This window comes from Tiliqua scincoides, chromosome 3, assembly GCF_035046505.1.
Source record: "Tiliqua scincoides isolate rTilSci1 chromosome 3, rTilSci1.hap2, whole genome shotgun sequence".
NCBI lineage: Eukaryota > Metazoa > Chordata > Lepidosauria > Squamata > Scincidae > Tiliqua > Tiliqua scincoides.
In genome coordinates this window covers 161,630,769-161,653,938 of record NC_089823.1, presented here as the reverse complement: position 1 = coordinate 161,653,938, position 23,170 = coordinate 161,630,769, and positions in this window count along the sequence as shown.

Here is a 23,170-nt window from a genome sequence, read left to right as displayed (position 1 = left end):
AAAAGCCCTGATTTCTGGGCTTGATTTTGTAACCCTACTGTTAATGAGAAATGATGCACACCTATGTAAATAAGTTGGAGTCATGTGACCTCAGGGAGAAAATGCTGAGTCACAGGAGCAAGGGGTCTTGGGAGCCAGTCACAAGACTATGAGTCTCCCTCACTGTGATTAGTGGAGTCCAATATATAAGGTGGCTGCCTCAGTCACTTGGTGTGGGTTATTTGTTTGGGGAAAAATGCTGTTGGAGGTGGTGCTTGCTGTTAGTCTGCCTTACTGTATAGCCGACCTTGAATTTGTTTGATGACCATGCTTCTGCCTGCTCTTTCATAATACAAATGTATGCCTCATTTGGCATAGCAGCAGGAGTACTGGAAAGTTGGATAGGATTTGGCCTTAAATCTCATTGAAATTTATAGGACATGCAGCTACTACATGTAACACAAGAAACTCACACCAAGACAGCTGTATTCTGACTTTTCAATTTCCAATCCTTGTTGACAACTAGTCCAACCTCTTTCCTGCAGCAGGAAATCATCCTAGAACATCTCCAGCAGGTACCTGTTGAGCCTCTGCTTGAAGATCTCCAGGGAGGGAGAGTCCACCACCTCCTTTGGCAATCTGTTCCACCACTGCCTTTAAGGAATTTTTTTTTCCTTATGTCCAATTGGAATCTCTCCTCTTGCAGTTTATACCCATTGGATCTAGTTCTACTCTGAGGCAGCTGAAAACAAATTTGTTCCTTCTTCCATAGGACAGCCCTTTAGGTATTTGAAGAGAGCTATCATACCCCTCTCAGCCTTCTCTTCTCCAGGCTAAACATACCAAGTTCTTTCAACCTTTCCTTGTAGGGCTTTTTTTCCAGCCATCAGATTATCCTTGTCGCTCCCCTCTAAACCCACTCCAGTTTGGCTGCATCTTTCTTAAAGTGGGGTGCCCAGAATTGGACATAGTACTCCAGGTGAGTCCTGACCAATGCAGAGTAAAGTGGAACCACAACTTCTTGCAACTTGGAAGCTACTTGCAACTTGATCTAGTAATGCAGGCTAAAATCATTTGTGGCTTACATCCACATCTTGTGGATGCATCTGTGGCTTGCATTCATCTGTGGATTCATCTGTGGCTTGCAGCCACATCATACTGCTGACTCATGTTCATCTTGTGATCCACTGCAACTCCAAGATCCCTCTCATGTGTTGTGCTGCCTAGCCAAGTATCTCCCATTCTATATGATTCTATTCTAAACGTTTGAAACAAATTTGTATTAAAACTTTCCTAGAGCTTGGTAAATAGCCTCCCTCCTCCATGCCTCTTCTGTTTAGAGTGAACAGGAGGAGTATGGAGGAGGAAATCTACATGCAAGATTCTATGTAAATGAAAGGAAGGGAAGAGAAGGGGAAGGGAGTGGCTCCAGTTTCTCTCTCTCTCTCTTTCTGTCTGTCCATGTGGTGCTATCCAGGAGGGTGGGAAGAGGAGATCATTTTTCCCCCCTTCTCCCTCCAACACTGTTAAAAGTGGCACTGAAAATAAAATCTGGGTTGAGCACATGCATAGAGGTGTCCTGTATCATTTAATTTCAGGGCTTTTTTTCTAATGGAACGCGGGGGGACGGAGTTCCGGCACCTTTTTGCAGGGGCCCCTCCCCTTCGGAGGCATTTCAGGAGGGGGGGAGCAAAACAGAGGGATTCGCTGGGTGGGTGCTGGGGGGTGCAGGGTGGGCGGGCGCCTGGCCCCTGCCTGACCGCACAACGACCCCTCCTGTCCCCATCCCCAAACTCTCGCCTGAGCCCAGCCTGCCTCCCCTCCCCCTGCGCTCTGCTTCCCCGTGCAGCTTCCAAGCCGGTGGAGGGTGCGGGGACATGTGCCGATGCTGAGGAGGAGGAGGACGGACAGCCAGCCAGGGAGACGGGCTGTGGCACCCATGGAATGCCCAGGTACTGGCTTGGCAGAGGAGGAGGAAGCTGGCTGGTGCAGCCCCCGTGCCAATCTGCAGCACGAGCCTAGGCATGTCTACTCAGAAGTAAGTCTCATTGTACTCAATGGGGCTTGCTCCTGGGAAAGGGTGCATAGCCTTGCAGCCTGAGAGCCTAAGCCTATGCATGTCTACTCAGAAGTAAGTTCCATTGTGTTCAATGGGGCTTACTCCTGGGAAAGTGTCATAGCCTTGCAGCCTGAGTAGACAGGCAGAGGAAGGGCTCTGAGGCTGCAGTCCTGTCCACACTTTCCTGGGAGGAAGCCCCATTGACTCTAATGGGACTGACTTCTGAGTAGACAGGCTCAGGATTGGGCCCTGAGGCTGCCATCCTATCCACAGTAAGCCCCATTCACTAAAGTGGACTTCTGAGTAGACATGCATAGGATTGGGCTCTTAGGCTGCAATCCTAGGCACTTTCCTGGGAGTAAGCTCCATTGACTAGAATGAGACTTACTTCAGAGTAGACATACCTAGGATTGGGCTCTTATTCCTGGCAGAGATATATATCTGCACCCGTTTTCACATGCTAAGGGCAGGTGAAAAGGGATTCTACGTGTGTACAACGTGCTGTCCAGCCTTGCCAAAGATCTTCCTCGTCCTTCCCCCACAAGCATGCCCTCCGTCAGCCAGCGTTTGCAGCTCCTCTCCAGCAATGCACAGGAGCTGCTCAGGGCAGCAGAGAACATACAATTGCATGCCAAGCGCCTTACCAAAGACACAGAGTATTCTGATACCTGAATTAAACCATATTTAATTGCTTGTTTGCAAATGTAGCTGTTTCTATGTGCACCTAAGGACCCCTCTCGTGTAAGAATTCCTTTTTTGTTCTTACTCCCACAGTTGCTTAGAGTAATTTTACTACATGGAAGTCATGTAAGCCATTTTTCGGAATCCATTCACTGCTTCCTCTCCTCGAAGTAGTGCCACACTACATACTACATGCTACAAGTGCACCTGTACAGTATTTTTCCCCCTGTGTAGAAAAAGTAGCTAGGGGGAAGGGGATGTGGAGATTGACAGCCCAATCCTATGCATGTCTACTCAGTAGTAAGTTCATCTTTAGGGGGGAAGCACATAAAAATATTTTATTTCTCCAATAAAAAATGGTTTAAAAATGAATGAATAAATAAAAGATTAACAAGTTGTGAGTTCCTGCACCTTTTTTTTTTTTTTTTTTTTTACAAAAAAAGCACTGCTTAATTCTAATTGCTTGTCCACTTCCCTGAGTCACTGTGTGCATCCAACTGATGGATCTTGAGGCTCTAGTAAAAAATAAGTGGAGCCTGTACACCTGGAGACTGCCTTCCTCTGTTCCTAACAATGCTGACAGTGGATGTAAATGACCAATTTAAAATAGAAGTCAATTTAAAATAGTGCTGCAGATTGGCACGGGGGCTGCACCAGCCAGCTTCCTCCTCCTCTGCCAAGCCAGTACCTGGGCATTCCATGGGTGCCACAGCCCGTCTCCCTGGCTGGCTGTCCGTCCTCCTCCTCCTCAGCATCGGCACATGTCCCCGCACCCTCCACCGGCTTGGAAGCTGCACGGGGAAGCAGAGCGCAGGGGGAGGGGAGGCAGGCTGGGCTCAGGCGAGAGTTTGGGGATGGGGACAGGAGGGGTCGTTGTGTGGTCAGGCAGGGGCCAGGCGCCCGCCCACCCTGCACCCCCCAGCACCCACCCAGCGAATGCCTCTGTTTTGCTCCCCCCCTCCTGAAATGCCTCCGAAGGGGAGGGGCCCCTGCAAAAAGGTGCCGGAACTCCGTCCCCCCGCGTTCCATTAGAAAAAAAGCCCTGAAATTAAATGATACAGGACACCTCTATGCATGTGCTCAACCCAGATTTTATTTTCAGTGCCACTTTTAACAGTGTTGGAGGGAGAAGGGGGGAAAAATGATCTCCTCTTCCCACCCTCCTGGATAGCACCACATGGACAGACAGAAAGAGAGAGAGAGAGAAACTGGAGCCACTCCCTTCCCCTTCTCTTCCCTTCCTTTCATTTACATAGAATCTTGCATGTAGATTTCCTCCTCCATACTCCTCCTGTTCACTCTAAACAGAAGAGGCATGGAGGAGGGAGGCTATTTACCAAGCTCTAGGAAAGTTTTAATACAAATTTGTTTCAAACGTTTAGAATAGAATCATATAGAATGGGAGATACTTGGCTAGGCAGCACAACACATGAGAGGGATCTTGGAGTTGCAGTGGATCACAAGATGAACATGAGTCAGCAGTATGATGTGGCTGCAAGCCACAGATGAATCCACAGATGAATGCAAGCCACAGATGCATCCACAAGATGTGGATGTAAGCCACAAATGATTTTAGCCTGCATTACTAGATCAAGTTGCAAGTAGCTTCCAAGTTGCAAGAAGTTGTGGTTCCACTTTACTCTGCATTGGTCAGGACTCACCTGGAGTACTGTGTCCAATTCTGGGCACCCCACTTTAAGAAAGATGCAGCCAAACTGGAGTGGGTTTAGAGGGGAGCGACAAGGATAATCTGATGGCTGGAAAAAAAGCCCTACAAGGAAAGGTTGAAAGAACTTGGTATGTTTAGCCTGGAGAAGAGAAGGCTGAGAGGGGTATGATAGCTCTCTTCAAATACCTAAAGGGCTGTCCTATGGAAGAAGGAACAAATTTGTTTTCAGCTGCCTCAGAGTAGAACTAGATCCAATGGGTATAAACTGCAAGAGGAGAGATTCCAATTGGACATAAGGAAAAAAAAAATCCTTAAAGGCAGTGGTGGAACAGATTGCCAAAGGAGGTGGTGGACTCTCCCTCCCTGGAGATCTTCAAGCAGAGGCTCAACAAGTACCTGCTGGAGATGTTCTAGGATGATTTCCTGCTGCAGGAAAGAGGTTGGACTAGTTGTCAACAAGGATTGGAAATTGAAAAGTCAGAATACAGCTGTCTTGGTGTGAGTTTCTTGTGTTACATGTAGTAGTTGCATGTCCTATAAATTTCAATGAGATTTAAGGCCAAATCCTATCCAACTTTCCAGTACTCCTGCTGCTATGCCAAATGAGGCATACATTTGTAATATAAAAGAGCAGGCAGAAGCATGGTCATCAAACAAATCCAAGGTCGGATACACAGCAAGGCAGACTAACAGCAAGCACCACCTCCAACAGCATTTTTCCCCAAACAAACAACCCACACCAAGTGACTGAGGCAACCTTATATATTGGATTCCACTAATCACAGTGAGGGAGACTCATAGTCTTGTGACCATCTCCCTTCATGTGTACGCCAAATACATGGAGGGAGACCACACACACCAGCCACACTCCTGATGTGCACTTGCCAGGTGGCCCATTCTAGGTGTTCCATGCATTCAGTGGGATAGCTGAAAGCAGTGGCGTTGCGGAGAGTGTGTGTGAGATGCATCAGGTGACATACACAGAGGCTGACACCACTACACTCCAAAATTTTTAAGATCTTGGTGTTTTTGAATAATACTTTCATGTTATATATCAATCAATGTGTAATTTCATGCAAAATACAAAGAAACAAATCATGTTGAAATATATTATAGCGAAAGTTATAGCCAAAAAAATCAGCAAGGGTGGGGTAATGTTACCACCCAGGATGTTAACCCACCCACTGCATGGGAGGAGGTCCATCATAGGGGTGACACGCTGACCTCCTGCATTGGGTGGCGCAAACTGCCTGAAAGAAAAGCCTACAGGCATACAGAAAAGAAAGATTCTGATGTATATATGTAGGCTCCCTCTGATGTGTGGACATTCACATGGGGCAGTGAGTACAGTCAAACACTCCATCTGTACATTTGGCTTGCACATGGTGGGAGAATTTCTGAAGAATCTTTTTGCAGGTCAAAATGTAGGTTATATTAGAAGATATACTCACTATATTTTACACTGCTATTAAAGGTTGCTACAAAGCAATTCTTAAGGTGTCTGATTGGTAATGATCTTCTGCAGTCTGGCTCTGTGGGGCTTGTTTGCTGACTGCTTGTGATAAATATGTTGCTGTGATGTTTGCAGTAGCTGCAGTTCACAACAGTGTACTGTCTATTGCCTACCTCATTGATGTGATGACCCTGTGTACGTACGTGCTGTTTGACACGCACTTGGGCTGAAGTGGTAGATGTCTTAGTCCAGTAATTGAACCCCTTATGCGGTGAAAGCGGTATGGCTTTGCACTGACCTTTCGATTTTCAACCAAATAAATGACTGCCTGAGTGAGAGAATGGCAAATAGCAAAGACTAACTGCAATTTATTGCTTTGAATAGCCATGTATCAAAGATCCCTTTAAGATATGTTAGAAAATACTTGAAATGCATATTCAAAGATTAATTTAAGATGCTTCTTTATCAGCCTGGAGATAGGACTGAAAATCCTAGTAGCTCAATTGCTACTCCATTAGGGAGTAGATGGGACAAATCAAAAGTGATATCTCAGAATGGAAATTGACTACTGTTCAGTTTTACCAATTATAGAAATATGCTGCTACATCTAAATGAAAATGGTTTTTAAAATGTTCAGTGAAGACACATTTAAGCATTCATTTCAAGGTGAAGAATTTTTTTATATGGGACTTTGTAGAATTTCCTAGATGGGACTACCTTGATGACACTTTCATCTATATCTTCAGAAGGAAAACTAAGGATATAAAAGTTGTTTTGCTGAATCAGACCAAATATCCACTGAGAGCAGCATCCAGTTTTCCACAGTAACTAGCCACACACACCAAAGCACACACTTGTGGATTTGACATAGTAGGGTTATATGGAGATTGGGAACTGTGGGTTTTCCTTATGAGATAGGTAGGGACATGTAGGCTTAGTTTTTCCATTTTCATTTCTTTCTGTTTTGTTTTCATTTTTATTCATCTCACTTTTGTTTGATTTTAATTTTGCTTCAATTGTGTTTCCTCATCCATTCAGCGCTTTTTTTTTTTTTTTTTAAGAATAAGGAACAGCACATTCTTCCTTTAACAGGTTGCTCTTGACTGGAGCTCCTCTGTGAGGTGACCTCCTCAGGATGGCTATTGTTATTGCCTGCAACACAGCAGTGCCTTACAGCGCTGTTGTTAAAACAACAACAACAACAAAAGACCAGTGCTATAAAAATGAGGTTGTGGCCATTTTTTAAAAACTAACAATGCCCTGTGATTATGCTGCATCACTGAGAATATGAGAAGGGAATGTAACCACTGGTACAAGGGGGCAGCTGTGCAATGGAACTCCAGTCTGGAGGAGTCCGGTAAAGCAGGAACATAAACATGCTGTTCTGTCTTTTTAAAAACAAAACACCAAAATGAATGGCAAAAATGGAACCCCCACTCATTGCCATGCTTTCTGTGGTGAATTCATTTTGGAATGACTGAAAATGGATTGAAATGTGGCCCGCCTGGCTCCATATCTACTTATACTGAGTACCAGTGCACAGGGCTAACTTATGGTTGATACTGTGCCGCAGGTCTATGTGGCACCAGCGACTCCTCCTTAGGGATGTTTCCTTATCCAGAAGAGACTCTGCAATTGCCCCCCCCCCCCCTCAGCAGGATACAGCAGTCGTCATTGTAGACCACAGCATCAGCAGGGGCAAGGAATAATAGGATTGGGCCTTGGTTTAAGGTGTGTCCTTCCAGGAGGGCACAAAGGCTTAACTGCACCCTAAACCTAGAGATTCCGGAAAGGACAAAAGATATGTTAAGGTGTGGGCAGCACCCATGCTTCGGTCATGGGTGAGAGAGGCTTCCTGCAGAAGGAGGCTGACAAGACTTCCAGTTGACCTGGTCACTAGGCAGTCAAGCTTAATTTGTTATGCAATAAGATTTGGGCTTGCAAACAAGATTATGCCAAGGTGGAGAGACCAAATGCATAAGACCATAGTAGAGGAAGGTGACACACACATGACCCACACTGCCACAGCCTTCTACTCTGATGAATGTCCCTTATTAGCATGATCTTGCTTAGAGGGCCCCACGACTTACCTCCTCCAGGCCAAAGCCCTGGCTGATTCTCAGGAATCTTGGTTTCTTGGCTAAGGAACCAAAATGGAGTTAGGAGGATTAGGAAAGTGTTTGGAAAATGCACTTTGGAAAGTGAGGATATTGGCAACAATTGGCTGCCACTGACCTTGGAAAAATGCTCTCACAGATGTCAGTGATCTGTTATCCAGTCTTAAGAACCACAATAGTGCTGTGTGAATCCCTTCAAAGCCAGCTCTTTTGGTAACACATGACAAAGTTCTTGTCTACTTTGATCCAGGGTTTTGCTAGTTTTTAAGGAACCTTAAGATGAATTGCTGTCTTTGCAAATCCCACATGCATGGCTTTGGGCTGCTGGGAACTGAGCCCCAACCTGTTGTTCTTTGGCATGGTCTGCTTCTTTTCTGCTTTGGGAGATTCACTCTACCCCCCCCCCCCCTTTGCCCCCAATTTAGCATTTCCCCCCTACATAGTTTTCTGTCTAGGGAACAGTGTCAGCACTTCAGTGGGTTGAAAATTGCACTGCTTAAAGTCCTGATTACAGACTTGTTTGTTGTCAGTTTGGCATTGATTTGCTTCAGGGAGAATGCAAACTACCTCTTAATAAAATGTAAAAAACACAAACTTCCAGAGCTTCTGCATTTCCCAGAAGTGAATGTTACCCTTTTCTTTTTCATTGCTACAATATTTATGCTTTGAGAGAGCCAGTTTAGAGAGAAGCCAAGGAGTTGATATGGCAAAGATGGAGACAGGCCAAATTCTACATTTTGGCCAGTTCTTGAGTAAATAAACCAGGCGTGGTTGGCACAAATAAATATAGCACTGAATGGTGGCAGAGTGGGGGGCTACCTGCTTTCTTATCATCAAGGCAGCTGCTATCCTATGAAGCTTCAACACAAAGAACATTGGAAAAATCATAAGATTTTAAAAGGTATGAAAACATTGAGTACCGTCGTCATCAGATGCCAAGTTCTTATAAACAGCAGAGGGAGTGAGAAACCTGTTTCTGTACTAAGCCATTTCAGACTCTGTGTTGGTGACACATGAATGGTGGTTTCTCCATCTTTCATCCCTCCCTCCACAAAATCCCTGCACATAAAAATTGGTATGTCAAGGGAAAGGCTAGGCTAGAACAATTCCTCCTGAAATCTAATTTTCTACATTCTGGGAATTGATTTTGTATGGAAGAGCATTTTGTGAGTCCCAAAGTGGTATAGCCAGACATAGGTTGGCCTTGCACGTCTGTTGGTGTCTACAATGCACTTCTAAAAAGCAACATATGAGGATGATTCTTGCCAGCATCCAGCAAAGTGCTAAATATGTGGAGCTGCTGGGAATGCAGGCATGCATTCAGATGTGACTGTCCTGGTAGTACAATGCTCACCCAGGTCCACTGATATCAGCACTTGCCAATGGGGAGGCATGCCCTTTTCCAGGGCCACTAGTTGCATACAACACATATAACTAGCCCTGGATCGGAGGCACCGTGTTTAAAAAGAACAAGAGAGATTATGAGAAGGTAGGTGAGGTTTGATTTTTGAAGCAATCTGATAATCCTGATAAGCACAAAATTCACAAATGGTTTTACCTCACCAGAGGAATGAGAAAACAATTCCCTGTCCCAAAGGGGCTCACCCACTGAAAAGAAACACAACAGAGACATCAGCCGTTGGAAACGATGCTGTGCTGGGATGAATCAATTTGCTAAATATAAAAGAACCACAAACTGAAAAGATGTCTCTGTGCCTGGTCAGCAGGGTAAATATGGGTACTGATCACTAATGATTTATAAATTGTCTTGGACAAATCAGTTAGCTTATGTTTTTCTCTTTTGAAGATTTAATTCAATATCATTTACCTGGTGCCTCCAGGCCCTCAGTTTGAATAGGCCCTCAGTTTAGGCCCTCAGTTTGGCTGTACTTGTCGTAAGAGGCGACTAAACAGCCACCGGGTAGATGGGACTCGTCAGCCTGGGAAGGCAGCTCATCTGAGAGAAGGAAAACTCTGATCCCAACCTCCACTACCTTGTGGCTACATCCAGTTATGGATAAGGCTTCAGGAGTCAGCCTCGAGGCAAAATCCGGAGCTGGAGTCCCTGAGGCAGTTCATGGCTGAACACAGTCATGTTCTGGCAACTCCTGCGACGCCGCTGGAACCAACCCTATTGGCTTCTGCCTTTCCATTGGAGCATTTCAGTGACGTGGAGGGGGGGGGATTTGCTGCATGGGTAACAGTCTGTCCTCCATATCTGCTTTACCCAGGCTTCGTGCACTGGAGAGGACACTCTGTTCCAGAACCACCATTCAGAGCATGACACCATGGTCTTCGGAGACTGAAGGATGCCAACACTGGTGCCTCCAGCACCAAAGTGCTGTATGAAACATGCTTCTGACAATCCTGAGATTTATTCAGACCACCCATGTAAAATGTGGTACCAGAAGAACAGGCGTAAGGCGATTAGAAGCCTATGTGCTTATAGCTATTGCCCAAAGACAAGATGGATGTAAATTCCACACAGTTGCATGGGTAGGAGAGAGAGGGAGAGAATGGTTGAGTTTAGACTTAGCTGATGACTTAAGAATCAAAAGCCCACTGAACTTTTAATAAATGAAGAAGTACTGAAATATCTGTTACTTTTAATATTCTTACTAAGCAAGAGAAATATTAGGAAGTGTGAACATCAGCTTTGGTATTAGATATTAGAAAGGAAATGGATCGAAATGTTTAAATAGTGCAAGGTCTGAATGTAGAGTTATTATCTCTCATACAGAAGCACCACAATGGCTCCATTTCAAATTGTACAGTCATTTGGGATTGTCCTTTGAGTGCATGTAGTTGAGAGCAGCTTCCACATTGTTCTTTCCAAGTACAGTACAGAAATTTTTTGCAGGTGAGAGGGAGTGTGAACCTTCCTGCATACTGACATACTGATAGTTTAGACACAAGCACGCTACCTCATCTGTTGTTTGTGACAACAGGATCTTAACTATGCAGAAGCCCTCTCATGGACTGGAAGTCCAATCCTATCTTTGTGGAATGCTGGCAGACAGCCTCTGTCAAGGTCCACTGGTGTGACAGCCTCTGTGGAACACTGCACAGTGAAAAGGCCAGAATGCCACATGCCAGCAGCAGCACCTTGCAGATCAGCTGTCAGTGAGGTTGTGATGGGGCAGATTGGGGGTGGGATGGGTGCTGATCTTGGTGGCACTGGCTGCCAACGAATCCTACCTCCCTATCCCAGGCCTGACACACCAACTGAATGCAAAAGAACTGGTGTAGATCTGAGTAGGAACATAAAGGACCATGGAATGGCCAGACAGTTAAGTAAAATTTGTCTTTACTGCTGGCCTGGTCCCCAGCCAGCCTGCAGGATACAGTGGCCACTGCATTAGCAGCCCCACACAGCGCAGGTTGGCCCAGGAATCAGTCTGCCAAATTGCTTTGCCACTGCATTGCAACTTTTGGACTACATGGATAGAAAGGTGCTTCATGTGAGTACTGAACCTGTGTCAAGTTGTCTTTCGGAATTCTCCCAACTGCAGTGCCTGCTTTTCGTCTGGCCTCTATATCCGGTCCATCCTCTCTGCTTGTTGTGAATGGGTTCTTGAATCTTTGTGTCATTAGCAGAACCTGGACTTTTGCACCACATTCATTTTGTGGCAAATGAGTGATGGGCAATGTTCTAGGTTCTGCTCATGACCTCTTTCCCACAAGCTGAGAGCTGCCTCCAGGAGGATAAATAACATCCATGAACCTTGATCGTCACTGTGCACCATATTGGTTTTGTATATGGAGGTTTCTAATGTTTCAACATATGACTTCAAGTATTTATTTTCTGAAATAAATATCGTTTTTTCCTGTCTAACCAATACAAATGGCAAATGCCACCTTATGGTACAAATGTAGTTTGGTCTTGCATGTTTGTTTGTTTGTTTAAATTAATGGGTAGAGCAATGGGTAAAGGTGTGATTTTTCAGTGATGATGAAATAAAAACACATAACGCCACTTTCTGCACTTTGGATTTTAGTAAAAAATAATTTTAAAAAATGGACTGGACTGGGGGTTGAATGGATTATGACTGTGGTTGTATCTGCTGACACAATACCACCTATATCACCTACCTAGTACACTTTTAAAGCAATTCTCATTTATAATTATAATTTATAAAAATGGATCCTTGGAATAAAAACACATAACATTATTTTCTGCACTTTTCCTCCTTGGGAAAAAATAAAATATACAATTTTTTTTTTAAATATTTAAGAACATCTCTAGCCATGGAGGCAATCAGGTGTCTTCCTTTCTGGAACTGACAGCAATTTCAGCACTTAGACCGAGTCCTAACCCCCCTCCCAAGCAGCCCAGCCTTACACTGGGCTGCTTGGATCTGCACCACCGATTTCAGTGGCGCAGATCAGAGTAGCCCCATTGGGGCAGCTGCCGCATAACACGGGGTAAGGGAAATTAATTGCCTTCACTCCAAGTTGTGTGGCAGCCAGCCCCAGCTCTGCCCTGGATAGGGATTAGGATCGGGCTGCCCATCCCCAAAACTGTGTGGGCAGCAGTGATCCACTCCCCTATCAACTCACCTCACTGTTTACTTGTGCTGTTAAGTAAAACCGGAAGTGCAAGACACACTGGAAGCTCCCAGCATTCCCAAGCACACTGGAAGTCCTGCACTTCCTATTTTATGGAAAAATTGGATTCTTCTACTTCGTACTTTTGGAGAGTGTGCAGCAGCAGGTCAGGGATGGTGTTTGATGACAGATGGTTTTGGGGTGTCTTCCTACCCGACTGCTATTTAACTTAAGAAGCAAAACAAAACAAGTAGACTCAAATTGGATGTTTAATGTGGTTTGACCCAAACTTAAAGTAACCATTTAACGACTTTACCTGTAACAGGGCCAGTTTGCCCTCAAACTATTTCTCCAAGTTTTTGCATCTTTCTTAGGCAGACGAGTGCTAAGAGTGCATCTTAGATTACATTAGAGCCATTACTGGGCTCTACCTCAGTACCAGATTTCCTCACCACCCCCTAGTTTCACCTCCCCCCAATTTTCCTTGGCAGTCTTGTGACATCACCTCAGAAATCTTAAGTTTTTAGATGCATCTAGCCTGGCAACTATCTGTGAAAACTAAGAACAAAGGAGATGGTAGAAATGGAATGGCAAAGCTACTTGAAACAATGGGGATGATATAATACAGGACAGGCATTTCAGAGTAATGGAGAGTATGGAATAAGAATAGAGATTGGGGGAAAGAGTACAATGTTTGTGATACTAGAGAACTCAATTTAGCAGGCTTGGGAAACAACCAATGTTTTCTGCTCCATTAAGCCATTTCTGTCCAACATTGCAGATACGCAGCAGGGACCAAAAGCTTACACTTGTGGGCTGGGCAGAAATGGGTGAAAAACTAATGTACATTTTGCACATGCGTGTCTGTGTTGACTTCAGTGTATTTGACTTTGACAGACAGACTTTGGGCATTATCAGATACCCCTTCTCCCCAGTTAGCATGTTAAATTGAGGGTCCTCTGTAGCTGGATTTATAGCTGTCATGTGTGCTCCATGTTGAAAAGCAATGTTTGTTATCTCCTTACACAAAGGTGTACTGCATGTTGATCATATATCATGGTATTTTCTTGTTGCCTCTCTTCATTTCTGTTCTGAGTTCTGAGATTTCTGACTTGGCCAAACACATTATGAGGTACCTTAAAACAATTGCTTATCTAAACATCGGTGTAGGCAAGAGGGGGATGGAAACACTACCATTCTAAGTAAAAGAAATATGTGGAATCTGTGGACTCTTACAAAACACCCAAGGGAGTATATTTTGAAATAATTGGCTGGAATGGGGACATGGGAAACTTCAGTTAAAATGGAACAAGAAACCTCAGCACAGTGAAATTTACCGATCATAAATATTTACTCAAGAGAGGAAAGCACTAATGATTTTCTCATATTGTTCTGTAACTCTTGAACTTAGGAAGATAATGACATCAGAGGGAATTAGAAGGTGTATGAGATCCATTATCAAATGAGGCACATTTTTATTACGTGAAGGAATGGAATTTCTCCCTCCAAATAAGAACAGTGAAAATAACTACAATGGGGTCCAAAAGATCTGTAAACGTAATTGAGAGTCATACCACATGTCTGAGGATATTGCATCATTATTATGGTCCATGACACGACATTCTCCTGGCTCTCTGGCTCATTTTAGTCACTCTATAAAGCTGTTACTGGTGTGCATGCGGTAATAATAAATGAAATGATATTGAAGACTGCCAAAATAGAATTACTGCTTGATGGAGGAAATGCTTTCTTTGAGATTTTCATAATACTAGAAAAGAATTATATGGCACATAGCTAGCTGAGTTATACGTTCCATAGCCATACATTTGGCTATTCCAATCTCCTGAAACACCTTCCTGCTAGAATACAAACTACAGTTTGCAAGCTGATTTGTGGATACCTGTAAAGAGGGAAGGGTTTTGTGTGTGTGTGTGTGTGTGTGTGTGTGTGTGTGTGTTTTGTTTTGCTTTGCTTTTATTTGTTTGTGTGTGCGTGGCACATGTTAATCTAACTTTGGAACTAATGCTATGATCTAGCACTGCCTGCCTGGATGGGTTTGCATCTGCACTCCTGTAACATCTGCTCAACTGAACATTTCAGAAGGCTATAAAGAAGGCATGAAACATCTCCAGTTACTTGTTCTACAAAAGGGAAGTGAAACTTTAAAGGCTGCCCTGGATTTCCCACCACTTTGGGAAGAGGCAGTGCAAAACAGTATTTGGGGACTTATGCACTTCTGCCTTCTTCCCTTTGCCTGCCTAGATATAGATGCCCTGAGGTTATTCCATAGTATAACAAACAATTCTGCCATAGAACAGATGGTCATCTAACAGCCCATAATAAGGCATATATAGCCAAATGCCTCTGGGCATAGTACCAGTGGGATTTTGCTATATCTCTTAAAGTACTTAATGTAAATCCTCTGCATGTTCAGAATCACTTTGACTTTATAGACTGCCAATTTCAACTCATATAACTGTAATTCAGAGGCCCTCCCCCAGTGCAGCAACACCAAAATGTCTACCACTGCATCCCACAAGGGGGCAGTTGCAGAGGTCAGAGTATGGAACATTCATGGAACAGAGTATGGAACATGGTCAGAATGGCACATTCATTTCCTTACCCAGGAATAGGCCTCCACAATGTGGGATGGGGGGTTTACGTGGACGAGCACTAGCAAATTTGCTGGTGCAGGTCCACATGGATCAGTGCAGCGGGACTAGGGTTGGGAAGCGGGCTAGGATTTAGAGGCCACTACTGCCACTGAACCCACTCCCTTCCCTGATCCAAGCCACCTTTACCCCACCCCTGTCACCACTCTGATCTGCCCTCCCCCACTCCATCACCATCACATTCTGCTCTCCCCTGCTCCTGTTCTCCCTCTTCCACCCCAATCTACCCTCCCTCACCCTGTCCCACCTTTCCTGCTGTCTTACCTGCCTCAGTGGGTGGCCAGCAATCCTGATATATGTGGGAAGGCTCCTGCCTTCCTGTTGGCGTTCCATCGGTATGCTACTTTACGCACTGCTGGAAGCACTTTTACAGCATCTGGAAAGCAGGTAGCACTGGCGGAAACGCTTGTTCTTCCAGCACTATGAGTCTATAGCAGGGATCTCCAAACCCTGGCCCGGAGGGGCCAGATGCGGCCCGCAGCAAGCCTCTTTCTGGCCCGTGGCCAACCTCTTATCCCCTGAAAGACTCTGGTCAACTCAACTGAGCATGACCAGAACTGTGCTCTGGTTGTGTCTGGAGAGTGTTCTGAGGGCCAGAGAGGTTGAATGAATGAGCACATTCATTCATTTATTCACTCATCTAAGTTCCATCTCAAATTTATTTATTTAAATTTTATATTCAAATTTTCTGGCCCTCCACATCACACCAGATATTTGATGCGGCCCTCTGGCCAAAAAGTTTGGAGACCCCTGGACTTTTGGGGTTGGGATTGGACTTTTAGGAAGATTCTACACTTGAAGGAATAGATATTTGCCCCTCCCATGGCAAATCAATTATAACACACAGAAGTTCTCTAAATTCCCAGTGGTGACCAGAAAAGATGGAGGGGATATACAAGGTGGTGGCTACTCTTTTACTGACCATTGACCCAGTTAGTTTAGCAGCTCCTCTGGGTTTCAGTCAGGGATCTTTCCTAGCCTTACTTGATGTTTTAGGGAACTGAATCTGGAACTGTCTGTATGCTTTACATGGTGCTGAGCTATGACTTCCTCCCTTATGGAAACCTCCCCATAGCAGCTGTAATGTATGCTGAACATTTTTACACTATCTATTATTTGGACTATTTATAACCCACTTTTCTTAGCCTTACCAGATAAAAAGTGGCTGTAACTACAGTTAGGTGTCACCACAGTCACTGTGAGAGCAAATTCTATTAGGCATATTGCAGCACGGGTGAGTTGTATGCCTCAGCCTTTATGAACGCATTAATTTTTATAAAGAAAAAAGAGGAATAAATCATCTTCCACGGCACGTTAATTTTTTCTGCTGTGTTCTATACACCAGCACTTTCTTTCATTCCCCCAGTTTCCAAAGCCACTGTGTTATTTTTGGACACGATAGTAAGAACAGTGTTCATGTCCCAGAGGAATGAAACATTCCCTAAAGTTCTCTCATAATCATCATACTGTCAATCCAGTTGCATGTAATATTCTCTGGCTTGATGGACAACTGTATTAAAGCTACATAAAAGATAAGGCTGAATTGCCCTGAATCCTATTTTCTCCACTGGAAGCCTCTTTGCCTCTTCATTACATAAATATGAATGAAACTCTAGAGGACTGTGAGTTCATGGCAATATCTAATATGACACAGAAGAAAGAACTTCTCTGTTCTCTTGGTCTTACTGAACCCTGCCTGCCTTGAGTCATCTGGAGAGTAAGTTTCAAGATTAGTAATGGCCTTTTCAGTGTTAACTTTGAAAGGGGGGGGGGGAAAGCTTAGGTTATAACCTTTGAATTTGCTCTGTTTCCTGCTGCTAACCTGCCTTGAAACGGCAGGAAGTTCTCCTTGCTTCTTCTGGTTATAATTGCTGTTCATGCAATGGTTGCCTTCTGCATCTTGGTCACCTGCTATTTTGTTGAGGCAGCTGCTCGCAGATCTACTTATAGTTAATTGGATCCTGGCACTTGCTTAGCTTTTCCAAAAGGAATACTGTAGTTCCTTTAGCCAGTCGTGAGCCCTAAATCACTGCAAACACCCTTTCTTGGTGCAGATGAGGTGTTGTATCCAGCACTGGTGCTCTAGGCTCTGTCTTTTGTTCTGTTTTTGAATAACTTTTTACATTCGCTGCTTAAGCACCCTTGCCACCTAGCATGTGGCACAAGCTGTTTCATGATGCTGGCAAACTCTGTTGTGATAATTATTAGAGCCACTGGGGAGGAAGCCACTCTGCGCTGAACTGTCAAGTCCCCCCTTGTCTTTTGTGAAACAAAAACTTCATCAAACTTTCCTCATTCCTTTTCCAGACATATACGTCAGTTCTCAGTTCCATACTCCTCGTATTCTTTTCAAGTAGACTTTGAACAGCAAATACGGTAATTTCACCAGATTATTTAGTACAATAGCTCACTGCAGGACTTCATAAGTCAGGTAGATGGGAGAAATTTTAGCAGATTATTCTTATGTCATAGTTCTACACCTGCTGTAGCTATTCCTTCTGCGCATCTGTAGAAGTAGTGTCCTGTATCGGACTTGGCAGCTCTCACTCATTATGCTTTTGAAGGTGTTGTGACTAACTGGCTTGCTAGGACTGGTACCTCACAACTCAAACACACACCTTTAAATTGCCCAGTGCAGTGAGAGAGAAGGCAGCCATCACACTCCCTCCACACACAAAATCTGATCCTATTGCACTTTGTCTTGCCTACTGTGATGATTAGGAGTTAAAGAACAGATCATTGGGTAGTTAACAGAACTGGGACAGAAGGGACAAGAATGTTTATTCACCCACTGTATTGAGTGATTTAAGGTATGCATTGCAAAATGGCAATAGTACCGAGATTTCTGAACATCACCCCTCAGCGCTGCAGCCTTGAGTCAGAATATGCAGTGGCATAGCTAAGGTAGGCCTGGGGAGAACAGGTACTGGGTACCATGCCTGAGAAGGGGGTCCAAGCCGGGGGGGGGGGCTCCTTGCAGATACTTAGCTCTGAGCGGCTGGCCACTTTTTCCACCTTTTTTTTCTTGAAAGGAGGGGAGAAAAGATAAAAAGCAACTGGCTCAGAGTGGCATGCAACCAATGTAGAGTGCCATAACCTGGAAGTAATTGCCAGCGATGTCATCACGTCACTGCAGTTACTTCTGGGTCAGACACTTTTGGGGGTGACATCTGAAGTCACAGCTCCCAGGTGCCAGACGGGCCAGCTACACCAATGGGTATATGACCATCTTTGTAGCTGCCATTGTCCTTTTAGGGAGCTTTTGCCAGAGACAATGCCATGCCTTTAAGATATACAGACATAAGTCATCACAGCTAAAAAGTGTAGCAACACAAGGATAAATGATACTTTACATTAAGCATGCTTTAGCTCAGAGTCCTTAATTTTTTTTTACTGAAGAGAAACTGTCTCTCTCTCTCTCTGAGATCTGGATTGAGACTACAGAAAGGTGGGGGGGGGGGGCTTAACCCTTTGTCCCTGCCATGGTCAGAGCCCCACAGCTAATATTTACCCTACAAGGAAAGCTCCCATTGGCATTGCTTTCATGCTCTGCTTGTAAGCTTCCTAAGCAGATTTAATTGCTATTTGTTGGAATATTGGTTTTAGCCAGCAAAGTTCTTCTTAAATATTTCTGCATGGGTTCATTTGCACAGCAGCAAGCAACTCTCTAGCAGGAAATAACCAATTTCTCTTCACTTCAAGGACTCTTACCTAGTCGTGTAAGAGGTGAAGAAATCCGTATTTGATCTTTGGTAAATTATATTCTGCCCTGTGCTTGATTGGGAACCATATAATTGAGATGTCAGGGACTTCTCTGTCTCCTCTTTATTTTTATAAGAGGAAATGAAGAGGAGATAGGGATGAGACATTTGCTGTACAAATGCAAAAAGCAGAACTTTGATCCTAAGAGTATTGCTTGGTTTCCACATCCCTATTTATATATTAGAAGGTTCTGTCCTATTTTTCACTGATCCTTTTAGGGGAAAAAGGGGAAAAAGAAGAGCCCTATCTGGTTGAAGAACTTTTGCTTTTGCCACTCAAAGTGGCTCAATAAAGGTTGCCATGGCAGTGTAGCTGGAAAACTCCAACAGATTAAAAGGAAGATTGTTTTTCCTTCTGCTCTCAGATTATCTTGTAAAGCATCCAATAAAAGCAAAATAATGTCTCCAGACTATTTACTCTAGCTGCTTATTAGGGAAAAAAAATCTGTCATTTCTAACTGAGACAGATGCTGCTTCATACATTTCAGGGCCCAGTCCCATTCAACATTTCAGTGCTGATGCAGCCATGCCAACAGGATGTACAGTTGCAGTGGGGATCTTGCAGTAGAAAAGCAGTCATGGTGGCCTCCTCTAGGTAAGAGGACTTTCATTCCCTTATCTCTGGGCTGCATTGCAGCTGTGTCAGCACAGGAAAGATAGATAGGATTGGGCCCTCTTTGCATGACTCTGCCTAGAAGACTTGGGGGGAGAAAAACTGAGGCTCCAATGAGACAATGATGGTAGCAGATTTGTGTGTTGGAATTGGATGGCCACTGATGATTCCTTGAGGGAACTGAGATCTCTGCCCAGCTCACTCGTTCAGTGCTGTGTCTGCAATTAAATACCAATCAGACCTGTCAGTCAGACATTCATGCCAAGGCCACAAATCCTTTTTGTGATTTAAAACAAAAGCGTGTGCGTGTCCTGTGTTGATAACACTTACGGGGCTCGATCAGGTAATACTTTGCCCACCAAAGTTGCCCAATGAGAAGGATGTGCATGTGCTGTACAGTCACTGCAAATATTCTAATTTAAAGTAACGGCCCCTCCCCCATGCAATTGAACTGTCCCATGCAATTAACAGCCCAAACCTATCCCTGGTGGGGCAGCTAGGTGCAGCGGTGCCAAAATGGCAGCCGCTATATCCTGCAGCCCTGTGGCGGTCACTGGAGGTCTCCTCGGGGGAAGGGAACACACCCTGCAATGGGGCTACTTGAGTCTGCTCTGGCTGTTTTGCCTGCCCAGGCTGTAGAACCTCCATGTCGGGCTTTGCAGTCTGACATGGAGGATAGGATCTGGCGGAGCAGGGCTCTGCCAGTTGCCCCCGCCCCGACTAGTCACTCTCCCTGCCTCACCCTCCACCCACCCCACCCCACCCACTCCTCCACCCCAAAAACCCGAATTGCCATCCAGCGGTGCAACCTACACCTGGGCGTCTCTGCAGCGTCTCCTCTCAGTGCTAAGGCCCAGCACCTACTGGCACTGGCCCAGAGCCAGGAGCCCTTCCTCTCCAGGTGCTGCAGATGTTTCTTACAGCATGTTTGCAACATCCAGCTCCAGCACTTCGGCCCTTTAGGATTGGGTCCTAAGTCACAGCACCAAGGCAGGGGAGGGGAGGAGCTAAGACAAGCATGTGCTAAGCACGTGCACATCCTTAATCATGTGAGGGTCAGTTTGATGGGTAATGTATCATCTGTACCAGCCCATACTAATGGCATACAAATGCTCTTAAAATGCTCTGCTTGTTTTTGAAATTGTACCTTGAATGTATCAGAGTGGATCACTGAATCTTGCTGAGTCACCATCCTGAAAAAAATGGCTTTGTTCCTTTGAAAGAGTTTGAAATGGTTGCTCTGGCCATAGAAACAGGCCATTATTCACTTGGAATTGCATTATACATTTGTCCAAAGTGAGAGAGTGGAAAAAAAAAACACACAACCCCTTGAATCCGGGGAGGCAGAAAGATATGTTTCAGGGGCCCACTCTTTCTCTGATTTCCTATTTTTAAATCAAATTGACTTATGTGATATTCTTGGCTAACTTCACAGAGCGTATAGCTTCTCACATCTCCAGATGCCAACAAAGTAAAATAAAGCCCATTGCTTAATAAACAGTTATGTTTTGAAATCCTATATGATTTCACAGATATTCTTCTCAAGGAACAGATGCTCTTAATTTAATTTTTTGGGGGGCAGGGGGTCATCTTAGCTGTCTTTTTAATTATCCTTGATGCAAAAGAAATATGCTTTTTGCCAGAAGATGCTATTTTTCACAGTGGTTTCAATCGTGAGCAAGATCATGCTGTAGAAGCAAAAGAGGCAGGCAGGGCAATTTCAGCCCTTAAGAGTCTATACATCAAAGAAAGGGAAAGGGAAGCACAGCAGGATTCCATCTTAAGATTGCAAAGCTATATTCCCATTGTTGAATAAATAATTCCAAGCCGTCTTTTCCATTCTCATTGTCAAGTATTGGTGCCAGTGTAGATGCAGGGACTGTTCTTTTGTGTGTGGGGAGGGGTTAATTTGCTATTTATTGGTTATTAATTGTAAGTGCAAACACTGAAAAACAGCAAAAATGATTGAACAGACATTCAGGCAATTATAATGCCAAAGCATTCATCAAGATGTTCTCTAGGTAACCATCAATCCCTTCTTAACTGACGTCCTATTCTTGTCAATATTGGAAATGTTTTTGTTTGTAGAACATCTTCTAACATTGAAAAGAATTCTAGGACATAGTCCTTGCTGTAATAAGTTCCATGCATACATCTGAGTCCAGTGGAACTTTGAATTTACTCTACAATATCTTGTTTGTCTACTCTATAGTGTTTGTCTACAATAGATGAGACAGAAATCCTAGGATGCATTATATTCCCTCCTCTATTCCATGCTTTCAATTGAAGAACAATGGAGCAGAGTTGAAAGTGAGGAATTTTGCTCTGGGATGAAAAGAAAATTACTGGAGAGAGGAAAAATATATCTTGCTCTGTACAATGAGAGCTTATTTCTGGCCATCATATGCTTAATGACATCACTTCCAGCTTAATGATGTTACTTCCAGCCCTCAGCAGACGCCATGAATGCTATTCAGCCGACTACATGAATTGGGTTTGACACCCCTGCTCGAATGTAAAACAGCCCTTCCGTAAGCAGAAGATGCCGTCTACAGGCAGAAGGGCATCTTTGGATGCAACTCATTCTGCAAACAAATAAAAGGCCAATGAACAAGCTTTGTAACTTTAGAGTATTTTGCCCCCTTCCAAAATGCACATTGAAACAGCATGATGAAAATTATGTCTCCTACTCATCCTCAGCCATTTAAAAAATACTTTTGTCAGATGTAGACTGGGGGTTATGATCCAATAATGCAAAAGACTGAAGTTCACATAAATTAGTACTCTAATTTCCAAATATCAGGAAATCAGCACTGTGAGTAGAAAGTCTTTGGCCTAGACCTTCCCATGGAAGAAAATATTTGAGTCTTTTTCCACTCAAGCAACCATTCATGGCAGCAAGCTCTGTCAGCATCACTCAGTCTTGTCTCCTCTCAACTTTGGGAAAGCTGGGTAAAGTGGGCTAGAGTCTCCACAGAGAAAAAGAAGCTTTGAATGTCTTTTTCAAGAACATTTTCATAGATGACTCTTTGACAGCATAATAGACTGAGGATGAATACAAATTTAAAAGCACTTTGGAACAGTATATAGAGGAATGAATCTACATGAACATAAAGACAGTTCATTGTATTCCATCCCATGCTGTTCTGGAGAAGTCCCGTCCCCCCCCCCCAGTATGGGGGGCTAAAACAGGAAGGGGGGCAGGAAAGCCTTGCTGTGCAAATCTGGTTTGTTTTTCTCCAGATTCATGCACAATGCATGCCTGAATGTACTGTAAGATCATGAAAAAGCAGGTCAGCATAAGTTGTAGCAAATATTAGACAAATATTAAGCAAATATCAAATTAACAAATATTAAAGTTCATGTGTGACACCATTATAGCCCCTTTCTCCCAAACTCTTTGTCCATTCACTCCATGTGTGGAAAGACAGTGGGATCTCACCAGCTGGCCCCTGTCCTGACTGTACTGGTTGTATACAGGAAGACCATGGCAAGCACAAGGACATAGTAAGCTTTTACAATTTGTTCTGCTTCGTGAAGCCTGGCATTCAGGTGACCTGTCTGTCTGATATTGTAGTAAGACCTGAGCCACTGCGTTCACACTTTGCCTGCCTTCCT